Source organism: Canis lupus, chromosome X (genome assembly GCF_048164855.1).
Source record: "Canis lupus baileyi chromosome X, mCanLup2.hap1, whole genome shotgun sequence".
Lineage (NCBI taxonomy): Eukaryota > Metazoa > Chordata > Mammalia > Carnivora > Canidae > Canis > Canis lupus.
In genome coordinates, this window is record NC_132876.1 from 110,331,468 (window position 1) to 110,344,638 (window position 13,171).

Sequence of the window (13,171 nt, forward strand, 5' to 3'; positions counted from 1 at the left end):
TCTGAAATAGGCAGCAACCCTTCAAATTGCAAAGTCATCTGTACACCTTTCGAAGATAATGACAACTGATTTGGAATCAGGATCTTTGAGAAAAATCACTCAGAGAAATTGCAAAGCAGTAAAATAAACTCTAAGGAGTGCACATTTCCTGTCCTGTGGCTACACAATAGACGTTTATAATGTAGACTTTTGCTTGCTCAAAATACCTAAGAACAAACAAACATATTACCTCTTTCTTCTGCTTGGCCAATGCAGAGATTTTTCCTCACCCCAGGTGTTGCAAGAGAAACAAAAACAAGAAAACAACCTTCTCTATGAGGGACATAGAGATCTGAAACAAAAGAGGTACAATTCCAGCTCTCTCTGGATTACCCCTCCACACACATACACACGCAAGCACGCATGCATGCACACACTCCACATTTCACACCTCTGCAGCTCTCTGCAGGGAGAACTCTTGCTTAAATAAATCAAGAAATAAATACACATGCGCCCACACAAAGAAATAACTCGAACAGGCCACAGCTGCTTTGCCTTTCAGCCTGAAAGGCGAGCCTAGAGTCACAGATCCGAGAGAGGCCACGTTGGCCTGTGCTCTGCAGCTGTCTGCCCCAACCCTGCCCTATTCCTGGCTCTGAGATAAAGGGACACACTCAAGTTACTGGGCTGGGATCACAGGACTGCTTTCAAGGGGACCTGGCTCCGTACAGGCAGGGCCAGGCCACTGTTGGCATAAATAACCTGCATCAATAAAAAACACACGCTGAATTTTAGTAAATAAGAGTGGAAAAGTGTTCAGTGGCTAACAACTTAGGTCAACCAAGGCTGATTTTTAGGCAACATTACAAGCCACCTGGGCATGACTAAGAGAAGTGAGACCACCACACATTCCTCCTTGGGACTTGAAAAGGCATGGGTCAGGGAGCAGCCTTGGGTGCTGTGCTGCAGACTCCTCTACGACAGTTGAATTTCTCTAGCTATTCAAATAGCTGTGTGATGGAGAACTTGTCTGTGGAAGGGAGATTCGCCTCCCTCCAGCAGCAGAAAGGAAACTGAAAGTCGACCTGGAATTTTGCTGAGTTAGAGGAGGAAGAGGAGGGAACACATTCGAGAGATCAGGCGCCGATACCAGTACGGGTGCCACCAGCCATAGTTCCGGCATCCTTCCAGGCCATCCGGGGTGATCGTGCTCCCACAGTATCATGCTGCAGCTGCACCCACAGCAATTCTCCTCCCCTCTTCTGCCTGGCTGGTTACACAGCATCTGTTTCTGAGCTTCCTGGCCTTCGGTGTCAGCGTCACAAGCTAGGATTTAAAGGACTCCAGCCAAAATCATTTCATAACCCCACCCAAGCTCCTCTTTAGCCAATTCCTTTCTGCACTTGAGAGCCATAGGAGATCCCGTGAAGTGGTTACCTAGCTTGCTATTTAATCTAATGGAGTCACTTTAAAAATAACTGGAAAGGCAGCGCTGGGCTTCTGTACTTCTATTAGCATATTAAATGTTATCAGAGGGCCTCATTATGAGGCAATACAACCGAATAGGTTTCCATGGCAGGGACTCCAAGACTAGGACCCTACGAGGCTGCCATATACTTTGTAAATGATAGTGTAATTACCCAGGATCTCAAACAAATAGTGGACAATGTTGCTCTTTGGCTGTGTTTCTGGCCAAATGCCTATTCAATTCACAGTGGTTAAATGATAGCTATGTCTACATATGGTTGTTCCAATGCCACCTCTGTGTGAAGCTTTTCCTAAATCACCAAAGGGGAGTTAGGCACTCTGTCTTCTGGCTCTCGAAGCCATGTGTGGGTCCAATTATATAGAGCGTCCCAAGGTGCACTGTAATTTGTCCTTTTACACTTGAAATCCTGAAAGGAAGGGATCCATTTCATTCCTCTGGCACTCCTGGCACCAAATGAATAAAAGGTATTCACCAAATATTTCTTTAATCACCGAAAGAAAGGAAAGAAGGGAAAGAACTTGTGATTTAGGCAGTTATTTTAACGGCTGGCCTCTGGACCACGCATTGCATTGGCCATACCCTTTATGTGATCTATCTAAAACTTAGAATTTGCTTAAAATGAAGAATTTCACCATATTTTTTTCCATAGTATGAAGAATGCTGAAATGTGACTTTGAGCACCACAAAGAGTCTTACAGCTGGCCTCCAACTGTCAAATGAACCAGCACTGACGTATGTGAATAAATCATAATAATGATAATAACATTTATTGAGCATGTACTAGGTTCTAGGCACTTGTTAGTTTTATGTGTGTTAATTTTATTTAATCCGCACACCCTCCTATGTTGCATATACTATTATTATCATCCCTATTTACACTTTAGGACCTGGAGTCCAAAGTCAAAGAGCAAATGAGTGGCAGAGCTGGGATTTGAACCTAGGCACTTTAATTCTCCAAACCCTACTTATGATTTTTACGCTGTACTGCCTTGGTCAGCACCTTAAGTGTTTGCAAAATGAAGGTCCCAGCCTCCTCTCAGATGCTCTCTGACTTTCCTCCAGCTGACCAGGGATGTGTTCTCCCAGCCTGAAAACACAAAAAATAATTGGCAAAGTAATGTTAACAGTTTTAAACTCCCTTGTTAACAGACTTGTACCCCTAACAGTCAAGGTCAGTTTCTCTCTCAGTGGGCACATCACTGTATGAAAACAGCCAGCAGGAAAGGTTGGAAAAGGCCATGGCAATACCAAATCATCCTGCACCAAGATGGCTTATGCTCTTCAATTCGACACAATTCAACACAACACCCTGAGCACCCCTACATGGCAGGCACTGTGCCAAAGGACAGGACATAAAGGGGGAACAAAATGGACATGATGAGGTGGGGTGAACACATATGTAAATAAGAAATTAAAATAAAATCACAAATTAAAATCCTTCTCTCCTATTGGAATATAAGCTCCCGGTACCTAAACCAGTGCCAGGCACATAATAGATATAGATTACATGAATAAATAAAAGTGATATGGTATGATAAGATTTCTAATAGGACAGGTACAGGGTGCAGAGAAAGAGCTCCAGCCCAGAAAAGGATGAAGGAAGGCTTTCCAAATGAGCTGCTGCTGGGGTGCCCGGTTGGCTCAGTCGGTAGAACGGGTAACTCTTGATCTCAGGATTGTGAATGCAAGCCCCCTTTGGGCATAAGGTTGAGTTAAAGAAAAAGAAAAAAAAAGAAGCGATGCCCTGCCTGAGACCTGATGGTTGAACAGTCGGAAGCTAGAAGTTAACTCAGAAGAGAAGAGGTGAGGGAGAAAAGAGTGTTCTTGCAGATAATGTGTATTTCACCGTGCTTAACAAGGATGTGAAATGAGAGAGGTAAGCCAAAAATCAGAATGAACTGAGTTCCTAATTATAATACTGCAATTAGACGTACAAGTGGGTAGTGGAAAGTGCCCATCTTCTTGGACTGAACAAAGGCAGCCTCTCCACCCCTACAGGCCGGACTTACTCTTTCTCGACTGTCTTGGCTGTCCCTCCTTCCTTTCTCACTTGCCCATTTCCCTACTGGGTTTGCCTTCGCCTTCCTTGCTCTCAAATGCTTGTCTCAGGGTCTGCCTCTGAGGGAACCCAGACCAGGACACTTGGTTAGTCTCTGGTGGGAGCAAGCTACGGAAAGAGAGGGATGGAGAGGCTGGTTACCTCACAAGGGAGAGACTGAGCATTGCAGCCAGACCCCTCCTGCCCCACAAGCATTCTAGAGTTGGCCACAGTTCCATCTTCCACCAAGGAAAAGTAATTCTAATGGGCAGCTCCTATTATTGGTCATGATGCACACCGGGGAACATGCTAGACTCTAGAGCGAGCCACTGGATTTGGGACTAGACCGAGAACAGAAGCAACATGTGCAGACCTATTTGGTGGTACTTAAGGTGTCTGCCCACTCGGGGCCTTTGATACCTCAATGCCCAGCAGCACCCCCTTTGGACAGTAGAAAGCAAAATATTAGAACTCGTATTTTTATCTATTTTTAAATTCTTTTTGAATTTCCTATTTTCATGTATGTTTGGTAATGTACACAATATATGAGTACTGTAGTATTGGTTACAAATAAATTAATATACCCGTATTAGGGGACCGTTCTCAAAAAGCTTGGGCTGTGACAGGTTCACAATCAAAACCATTCCCAGAATTTTGATTTAAAGAGCCTAGTTCCCTTTAAAGAGAAGAAAAGAATACCAAGTAATTTTATGTTTCAATAAAGAGAAAGAATCAAGCTTATTTCCAGGGATGAATTCTGGGTATTGAAAAGGCACAATGAGTAAGAGAAAAGAGATGCCAGCTTTGGCAAGTCATTTGAGAATGATTAAAAGAAATTAAAGGTGGGTTACAAATCACTAGCAAGGCAAAGACATTCATAAAGGCCAGTGCTGGCCGGATGTATCTGTTGGGGTCACCTGGTCAGCAGCCACGATGACAGGCTAAAACAGCTGTCATTACACGTTGAAGTTTACAAGGGCAGCTTTGAAAAGGCTACAAAAGTTGACCTTTCCGTGGTTGTAATTTAATAAACAGAAGATTGGTAGGTACAGGAATTTAAAGTTTGACTACTGCTTCATCTAGCCCTAGCTTGGTCCTAGATGGCTTAAGTCAAAAACAAAAACCACACAAGCTCCTTAAATTAACCCCGAATTTTCAGAAATAAAATCAGAAAGCTGCATAGAGAGTCATGGTCTGGGTAGAATAAAGGCACTCTACCCACACCACCCATCTCTCCTGCAGAATGAAGCTATAAAACACCCAGAACAGAATCCATGGAGCATCTTACCTGAGCACTGTGGCAGGCAGACCCAAGATGGCTCCCACAAATCCCTGCCTCCTGGTATCCGTGCTCTTATGTAATCCCCTCTCCTGCAGTGTAAGGCTGGACCTAGTTACTGGCTGATTTCTAATCAGTAAAACATGGCAAAGATGTTAGGCTATTGCCTCCATGTCTAGGTTATAGAAGACTGCCTTTCTGTCTTGCTAGCAGGCTCCGTCACAACTTGAGTGCTTTTGAGGAAGTAAGCCGCCATGCTGGAGAGGCTGACATGGCAGAGGACTGAAGGAAGTCTCTGACCAAAAGCCAGCAAGGAACAAAGGCCCTCGGTCAAACAGACCTCAAGGAACTGGGTCCTGCCAACAATCACTTGAGATTGGAAGTGGATCCTTCTCCAGTTAAGCCTTCCGATGACTGTAGCCTAGCCAACACCTTGACTGCAGCAGCTCGTGAGGACCCGGGTACACTATGTCTGGATTCCTAACCCACAGAAGCTGTGAGATCATAAATGTGCATTTTAAGCTTCTAAGGTTTTTGGAAATCTGTTACATAGCAATGAATAAGTAATACAAGGACTCTGAAAAGTAAGTAGCAGAAGGAAGACTGAGGAAGATGAGAGTTTGAAGTACCACAAAACTGGGGGTGAGGTGGCCATTTTCTTCCCTCCAGTTTCTGCAACCTGGATTTGAGGAAGCAAAAATTCAAATTAAAGCCACAAGGGACGCCTGGGTGGCTCAGCGGTTGGGCATCTGCCTTCAGCTCAGGGTGTAGTCTGGGAATCTGGGATTGAGTCCCACATCGGGCTCCTTGCAGGGAGCCTGTTTCTCCCTCTGCCTGTGTCTGTGTCTCTCTCTGTGTGTCTTTCATGAAACAATAAATAAAATCTTAAAAAAAAATAAAGCTACAAGATAACACAGGACACCTATTAGAATAGTTAACAACAATCCAGTCACACCCAGTGCTGGTTAGGATGTGGAGCAACTAGAACTCTCATACTCTGCTGGTGAGAATGAAAAATGGTACATTTACCCTGAAAAATAGTTTGGTAGTTTCTTGTAAAGTCGAACATACACTTTCCATAGGACACCATCATCCTACACCTGGGTATTTACCTAGAGAAGTGAAAGTTTATATTCACACAAAAACCTCTACACAGGTTCATATGGTCAAATACAGAAAACAGCCCAAATGTCTTTCAGTGGGTGAGTGGATGCACGACTGTGGGACTTCTGTACAGTGGAATACTACTTAACAAAAAAAGGAACAAATTATTGATACACACAACCTGAATGAATCTCAAAGGCATTAGGCTGAGTAAAAGAACACGGCTTATAAGGTCACATACATTTCTATGACATTCTTGGAAGACCCATGGTGATAGAGAACTGATCAGTGGTTGTCAGGGTTTATGGGTGGGGGAGGGTGTGACTACAAGGGAGTAGCAAGAACAAGTTTGGGGGGCAATGTTCTGTATCTTAATTAGGTGACACTAATCTATCCATGTGTCCAGATTCACAAAACTGTATGAGTTGATTTTACTCTACACAAATTTTAAAATAAAAAGTTTCAGAGCTGGCTCTGGTCTAGTGTCTTAGGGTCTGCAAGATAGTAAAGTCCCCAGGGGCTGACTTTGCCAAGGGCTTCCCGAAACCACAGCCAGAAGCAGCGCCTTCTACTGCAAACTTCGAGCTCTAAGAAAAACACTTGCCCTTCCGTCTGACTTCATCTTAAGCTCTCTATACATGGGCAAAACTAAAAAAAAAAAAACAGAGATCCCAGGCAAAAAACACACTCCAACCATTCTTTATTCAACAGATACTTACTGAGCATGTTCTAGCTACAAGGCAGAAACAAAACTGAATACATTCTGATCCATTTCCCTTCCAGGTTCACAGTTTAACAAGGGACACAGGTCTGTGCACGAGTAATTTCAAGACAGGAGGTGTAGATACAGAGATATGTCCACGTACTGTTAGATTCTAGAAGGATATTAGTTCTGCCAGGGGAAGTGAGGAAATATTTCATAGAACATGAAAGGTGGGAAAAGGCATTCCAGGGAGCAGGGGCGCATGTTATATGTGAGTAATGTTTCCTGAGACTGGGGGATAGAGAGAGGGTGTATAGAGCAGAGGATGGGGAGGTAGGTTGGTGCCAGCTGTGATCATTCTTGTAAATCACAACAAAGAATTCAGACTTTAACTCATCAGTCAGGGATTACAATTTCAAATGCTTGCGTGGGCTGGAGCAGGTAATATAAATGAATAAAAGCAGCATAGGTGGATTCTAGAGAGTTTTTGTCTAAGTGAGGCAGCTGCTACTTACTGGCAGCTCCCACTTAGGCTGCCATCCAGAAATCCTGGCCCAGGGTTGCCCGATGTAATTTTTCAAGAGAAGCTGAACATATTTTTATGTAAAATCTCCCTACTTTTAAATGTCAGTATATTTCTGCAAATTTAGGATGCCACCAATTATAAGGTATTTCATTATTTTATGTACCAATAAGAAAGAAAAAAGCCACCCATCAAACCATGACCCTCCGTGAATTTTAAGACACATTCCCATCTCAGAGGTGCTAAAATGTGAAAAACATGGACATCTTAGAATCAATAAAAGGCAATCATTCTCATCTTCTCAAAACAAAACAAAACAAAACAAAACAAAAAAACACAACACTGTACAGGCCCCACGGATGTGGTGTGAAGCTGCCAGACGGCCAACTCAGTTTTTAAGTGAAGGGAAGCCTGAGGGTAATCTGATTAGATTCAAGTTTGAGAAAGATCACTCTGTGGGTCAGATGATGAGGATCTGGAAGCCACAGGAAGCCCAGTGAGGAAGCCCTGGCAACAATCCAGGAGATGCTAAGGGCTGGATTAAAGCTGTGCTGGGGGGTGGGGGGTGGGGGAGGCACCTGGGTGGCTCAGCCGTTGAGCGGCTATCCCAGGGTCCTGGGATGGAGTCCTGCATCAGGCTCCCCATGGGGAGCCTGCTTCTCCTTATGCCTATGTCTCTCATTAATAAATAAATCTTTAAAAAAATAATAAAAAATAAAGCAGCGCTGCTGGGGAGAGAAGGGGCCCAAATGTGAAAGCCTATCCTATAATAAATCCCACAAGTCTCCGACTGGGTATAGAAAGTGAGGGAGGTTTCCGGTTTGGATTAATCACTTCTTCAGTATTTACTGGGTGCCTACCCCATGCTAGGCATTACACTGAGTGCTGGGTGTACCGTGGTGGACAAGACAGACGCGATCCCTGCCCTCTCGTCATCTACAGTCTGGTGAGCAATGTCATTAACTGTGATAGAGTATTAAAGGGGCATAGGGGTAGGACATGAAGGGGAGGTGGAGAAAAAGAATGAATTCACATGTCCCATTAGCAGCAGAAACCTGAGTTTAGAGCCCAGGAAATAAATCAGGTCTACAGATTCTCATCAGGTTACAGATAACAACTGAAGCGGTTCAGGAGGATGAAACAGCCAGGGAGAGCTTATAGAGGTAGGCAAGAGGGGCACAAGCAGCAGCCTGGGGAATTGAGACATTTAAAGGAAAGGAGGAGGAGGAGGAAGGAACAAAGGAGACTAAAAAAGCAACAATCTGGAAAGGAAGAGGCCCAGGAGAGGGGGGTATCTATAAGCCAAGGGAGACAGGTATTATCATATAATCCAATATACTTGCATCTATAATTATTTCGTAGAAGTAATTTACCTTGGCAATGTACAATTCAGATTTTTCAGAGTTACGAGTGTTTTGCATGAATGCCAAATAGGCTTATCAGAACTGCTTCTTATTTAGAGAGTTGCGATATTTTTAAATATTGCCACAATCTGTTCCTTTAGCTTGTATGTGCTTGCGTTTTACATGTATCTCGGTTTGACATCTAGCATGAGTCAATGGCAGAGTAATGGTAATTTCTTACTTCTTCTTATTTTCCTTCTGCAGGAGCTATAATCTGCCATTCCAAGATAAAAATAAAACAAGAATATACATTTATGCAACTCCCTCTTGTATCAAGGCACTGGGAATTAAGCAAAACTGATCTAAGCCCACAGTGGAGTCCCCTTGCAAGAGCATCATGAGGTTCTTGGCCCAGGGCAATGTCATAGGTGAGCCTGTAATGTGGTAAGACACTTTGGTCCTCTAGAGTTGCTCAGAAAGGTCCTTTATTTTATAGGAGAGGACACAAAGCTCCGAGAGGTTAGGGGGCCTCCCCAACATTTACAATCATATGATTGGTGGCCAATACTCCTTCTACATCAAGGTGCCCAATTCCACGCTATAAAGATTGCCCAAATATAAATTATATTAAAGTATATATATATATATATACACACACACACACACACACACACACACACATATATAAAGCATATAAAATACCATATTCCATAGGAGGGAGAGAAGGGACCTCATCCTCATACCAAATTCCATACACAAAACCTAAAGTCTACCAGAGTTGGCTAAACAAACAGAGGAAGAAGGCTAACTTTCGATCCTATGGTTCTATGCCTACCCCGATTTCATTGAACTCATCTGCTCCATTAAGCATTCTTACCCTTCTCTCTAAGTTTTATCAGGTCTACACTGGTTCAAGGAAAATAGACTCCTAGATCTTCACTTTGTTGGTTGCTGAATCTTTCAGCCTGACTTGCAGGCTCAGGACACAATCCATTGTCACGCTTATAGGTCTAACTTAGAGAGAATTTCTCAGCCTCATCTGGAATTTTCCAGAGGTAGATTCTAGAATTATTCTTTAATAGGTTGCCTTGGCAACCCCACAATGTCAGATGCAGATATGATAGTACCTGCCAACAGAATGTGAACAGCACAACCTGGATGAGAGAACCACTTCCTGTTTATTAGAAAGACAGGTTGCAGGTTCTTCAAGTTTTCTTTCAGCCACCATTTGCCTCCCTGTCAGCCATTTTTGCATCATGAACACAGAAAACAAAGAGGAGTTGCTTTCTTGGAGGAACATTGAATCTATTAGCTAAAACAAGGCCTGGGAAAGATCCATGGCTTTCTTTTCAAAACCATGGTTTTGAGAATTTTTAGAGAATTTTCTTTAAGAGCACTTATTCTTGTCTTGGTTTCATTCATATATTCATTCAACAAATATTTGTTGAGCATTTATGGTGTGCCAGGCACTGTTCTAGACCTTGGGGAAATACCAGTTAACAAAACTGATAAGGTCCCTTCCCTCCTGAAGTTTATAGCCTCATGGGGGAAGTAAATGTTAATTAAATAATCATAAAAATAAATATGAAATTACAAAGGAGAAGTACATGTAGTATGAGAGTGAGTCAGGAGGTCAAGCAAATAAATGTTTATCAGAGAAAGTAAGCTTTGAACTGACACCTAAAAGCCAAATACTGATTAATTCGATAAAGGTGTTGATGGAGGGAGGAGTCAAGCATACACTTGAGTTAAGACTAGCGACCTGGAGTAAATACTGAAATCTCTGATTTAGGAACTTTCAAGGGGAGAATCTAGAGTTTAATGTAGGTTTTAAGCTTACTAAAGCTGAAGTTGGTATTTTTACCAATATTCCAAAGAGTACAAGATCTGTGAGTCTCATTTACATAAAACTCTCTAAAACAGGGCTTCTTAAACTTTAATGTACTTATAAATCAACTCGGGATCTTGTTAAAACACAGATTCCTGGGCCCAGTCCTTAGAGGTCCTGATTCAGTAGGTCTGGAGTGGGGCTCATGAATCTGTGTTTCTAATAAGCTCCCAAGTGATAGATTGTGAAACATGCTTTGAATGGCACTGTTCTGTAACACAGTACAATTTTTATTTGTTTAAATCTCTATTTTCTTTTTGTCAACCCACTCTCTCATAACTTTTAGAGTCAAACTACGTTCTACAACGTTCTTATGATTTTTATGGCCAATTGAGTAGTATCACCAGAACAAAAAAGTGTTGTGATATATAAATAAAATAATGCCATAAGGTAAAGATTTCAAATATTTACAAAGAATGAGAGAAATAAAAATTATAAGCAAACTGAGGTATCAGTAATGTGAAATTTCACTGATTACCCTGCCTCTCCCTCTCTCTCTCTTTTTCTCTGTCTCTCATGAATAAATAAATAAATAATCTTTAAAAAAAAAAAGTCTGGGTGACTGACATTTTGGCTCGACAGAGTGCAAAGATCTGGTCTCCATAGTTGTTACTCTCACTTAGTGAAAAGTCTGATTTACAGAGTAGTTTTAAGGAAACGTCATATAAATTAACCTGATGTAACTAAGGGTAGGAAATTTCTATATATTTAATGACTTTTTTTTTAACAGGTTCACTTTCATTTTTGAATGAAGCTCTGGATTTTATATCACATGAGATAAAATGACCTTTTCAGGAGCCAAAGGCAAGCCACCCCAAAATGTGCCACTTTGGCACACAGATTATTTCCAGCTAAAAACAATCAAGGCCCAAAAAGACACATTGAAGAAACTTCAACCTTCCCCCTAATTGCATAAAACAATTCAGACAGAGGACCTGCTCCAGGAGGAGAGCTCTCACCATAAATCACTACATTATAATATAAACTAGGAGTGGTAGACAGGGAACAGAAGGGTAGGGAAATGGAGCTGGAACCCTCCATCATAAATATCTGCATGAAATTTTACCTTAGAAATTTTCAAGTCACATTCATTTGAGATTCGTTTTGCTAACTTGGTTTGGACTCAATCCTCTGTCACTTGCGACCACAAGATTCCTTCTGACACTGTCAGATGGGGAAGAAAAGAGAATAATTTAACATAAGGATTACAGACTTAAAAGAAACTTTCCAAACTCTTGCCTAGTGCATCTATTTAATCAAACTGATGGTCAAGCACAATATAAATTACCTTTCCGGAAGAAAAAACAGCAATAAAATCTACAATGTGCAATTGTGTAAATTCATTCATGTTTTTTTCCTAAAAGAAAAAACCTGGGCAACTGAAAGTGTTTTGTTTTTGTTTTTTGTAAACATGTCCAGGACAACTCCTTTAAGAATAGATGTGTATTTGGGTTTTAGAACGAACGTTAGACCCAGAGGCTGACACTGGAAACCTATGACTAATACTGAAATAATATTCACAGACAGTTGTCATGGCAGCCTGCTTGTTCTGCACAAAATAGAACCCACTGCATTTTAACAGGATTTATCAGAAGAAAGCTGCTAGCCTACAGACAGCCTCTAACTGAGTTAAACAACCTAATTGGTTTTATTATTACATTAGCCCTCAGACTATACTCTAATTATATCCTCCCCCAATCACAAATATTTAAAATCACTAATAAAAGTCCATAATATAATTTTGGTTTAACACCTGCATCACTCTTGAAATCTTCCCATCAGACTATGGAGGAACAACTCAGAGGCAAGAACCGTTGTGTGCACTGTTGAATCTCCTTGTAAATCTAAAGAAGACAGTAAGCGTTGAACAAGTAGAGCGAGTAGCTAATTTTCATTTCCATCAACAATTAGCATTGGCTTGATGCTGCTATCAGATATTTCCTTTTGAGTGGGGTTCTGTAGGAGTGGGGAGTGGCCAAATTGTTCTGTGCTCAGTTCCAAAGTCCCAGGGGAGTAACTTTAGAAACTAGTGGCATCTCAAGACATATAAACAAGGGAGGTGGAGACATAGTATTTTGAGCTAATCTGTTCCTCTCCTGGGTGGCCATCTTTTATCAAATTTAAGCTCGTTGGCTGTGATTGTGGGTGATTTTGGAGGTTAGAAATAGCTAGCATTGAGAGGAATACCACACGGAGCCATCTTTACTGTTAGACAGGCTTTTTGCATATCACCCTGCCCCCCCTCGCCCCTCTTCCTTCTCCTCTTTCGCGTCTCTACTTTCAGAGACAGGAGACAGGGTCTATTAAAATTCAATAATGTCCTGAGTTAGGAAAACAACATCAAACCATTATCATCCATTAACAGCTTGGAACAAATCAGTCCTTCGGGTAAATTAATGTTCTTTAAACTCCTTGAGATGGGGCCATATCATACACTTAAAAGAAAAAAAAACTTCCCACACTACCCAATACCGTGCTCCCAGACATATTGCAAGCATGTGGTAATAAACAACTTCTACAAGGGACTGCAACACAGAGCAGTCCCTCAGTAGCTGGTGGACAGAGCAGAGACATTGTCAAAATGACACAGTAGACATCTAAGGGTAAGAAACGTGGAAATGTTGAATCGGTAGATATATATTTTCCCTTATGTAACTGAAACTACTACTAAACAACGGCATTAAAAATTAGACGTTTTATTATTCACATGTAACAAAGAAACTGGAAGTATGAAACCTGGGACTGGGTCCCAGGCATCTTCTTTTTTTCAGCCAAGTCACATAGCTTTCTTCTTCAAAATTGTCAACTCGTGCTCACAAAGTGGC

General features: G+C 41.7%; 1 protein-coding gene across 3 annotated transcripts in view; it reads right to left on the reverse strand.

Annotated features, from left to right (window-relative positions):
* PPEF1 (protein phosphatase with EF-hand domain 1) overlaps positions 1–13,171 on the reverse strand; it is a 123,217-nt gene that overhangs the window by 106,055 nt on the left and 3,991 nt on the right. Inside the window, exons 1-2 of one of the 3 annotated variants that reach the window (XM_072818340.1) lie at positions 9,336–9,505; positions 8,489–8,732 (exon numbers count right to left, since the gene is read on the reverse strand). The gene's annotated coding sequence lies outside the window, so the exon portion shown is untranslated. Of the gene's footprint in view, positions 1–8,488; positions 8,733–9,335; positions 9,506–11,412; positions 11,511–13,171 lie in introns of those variants that run through there. The other 2 variants (XM_072818342.1, XM_072818341.1) reach the window with 2 other exon arrangements.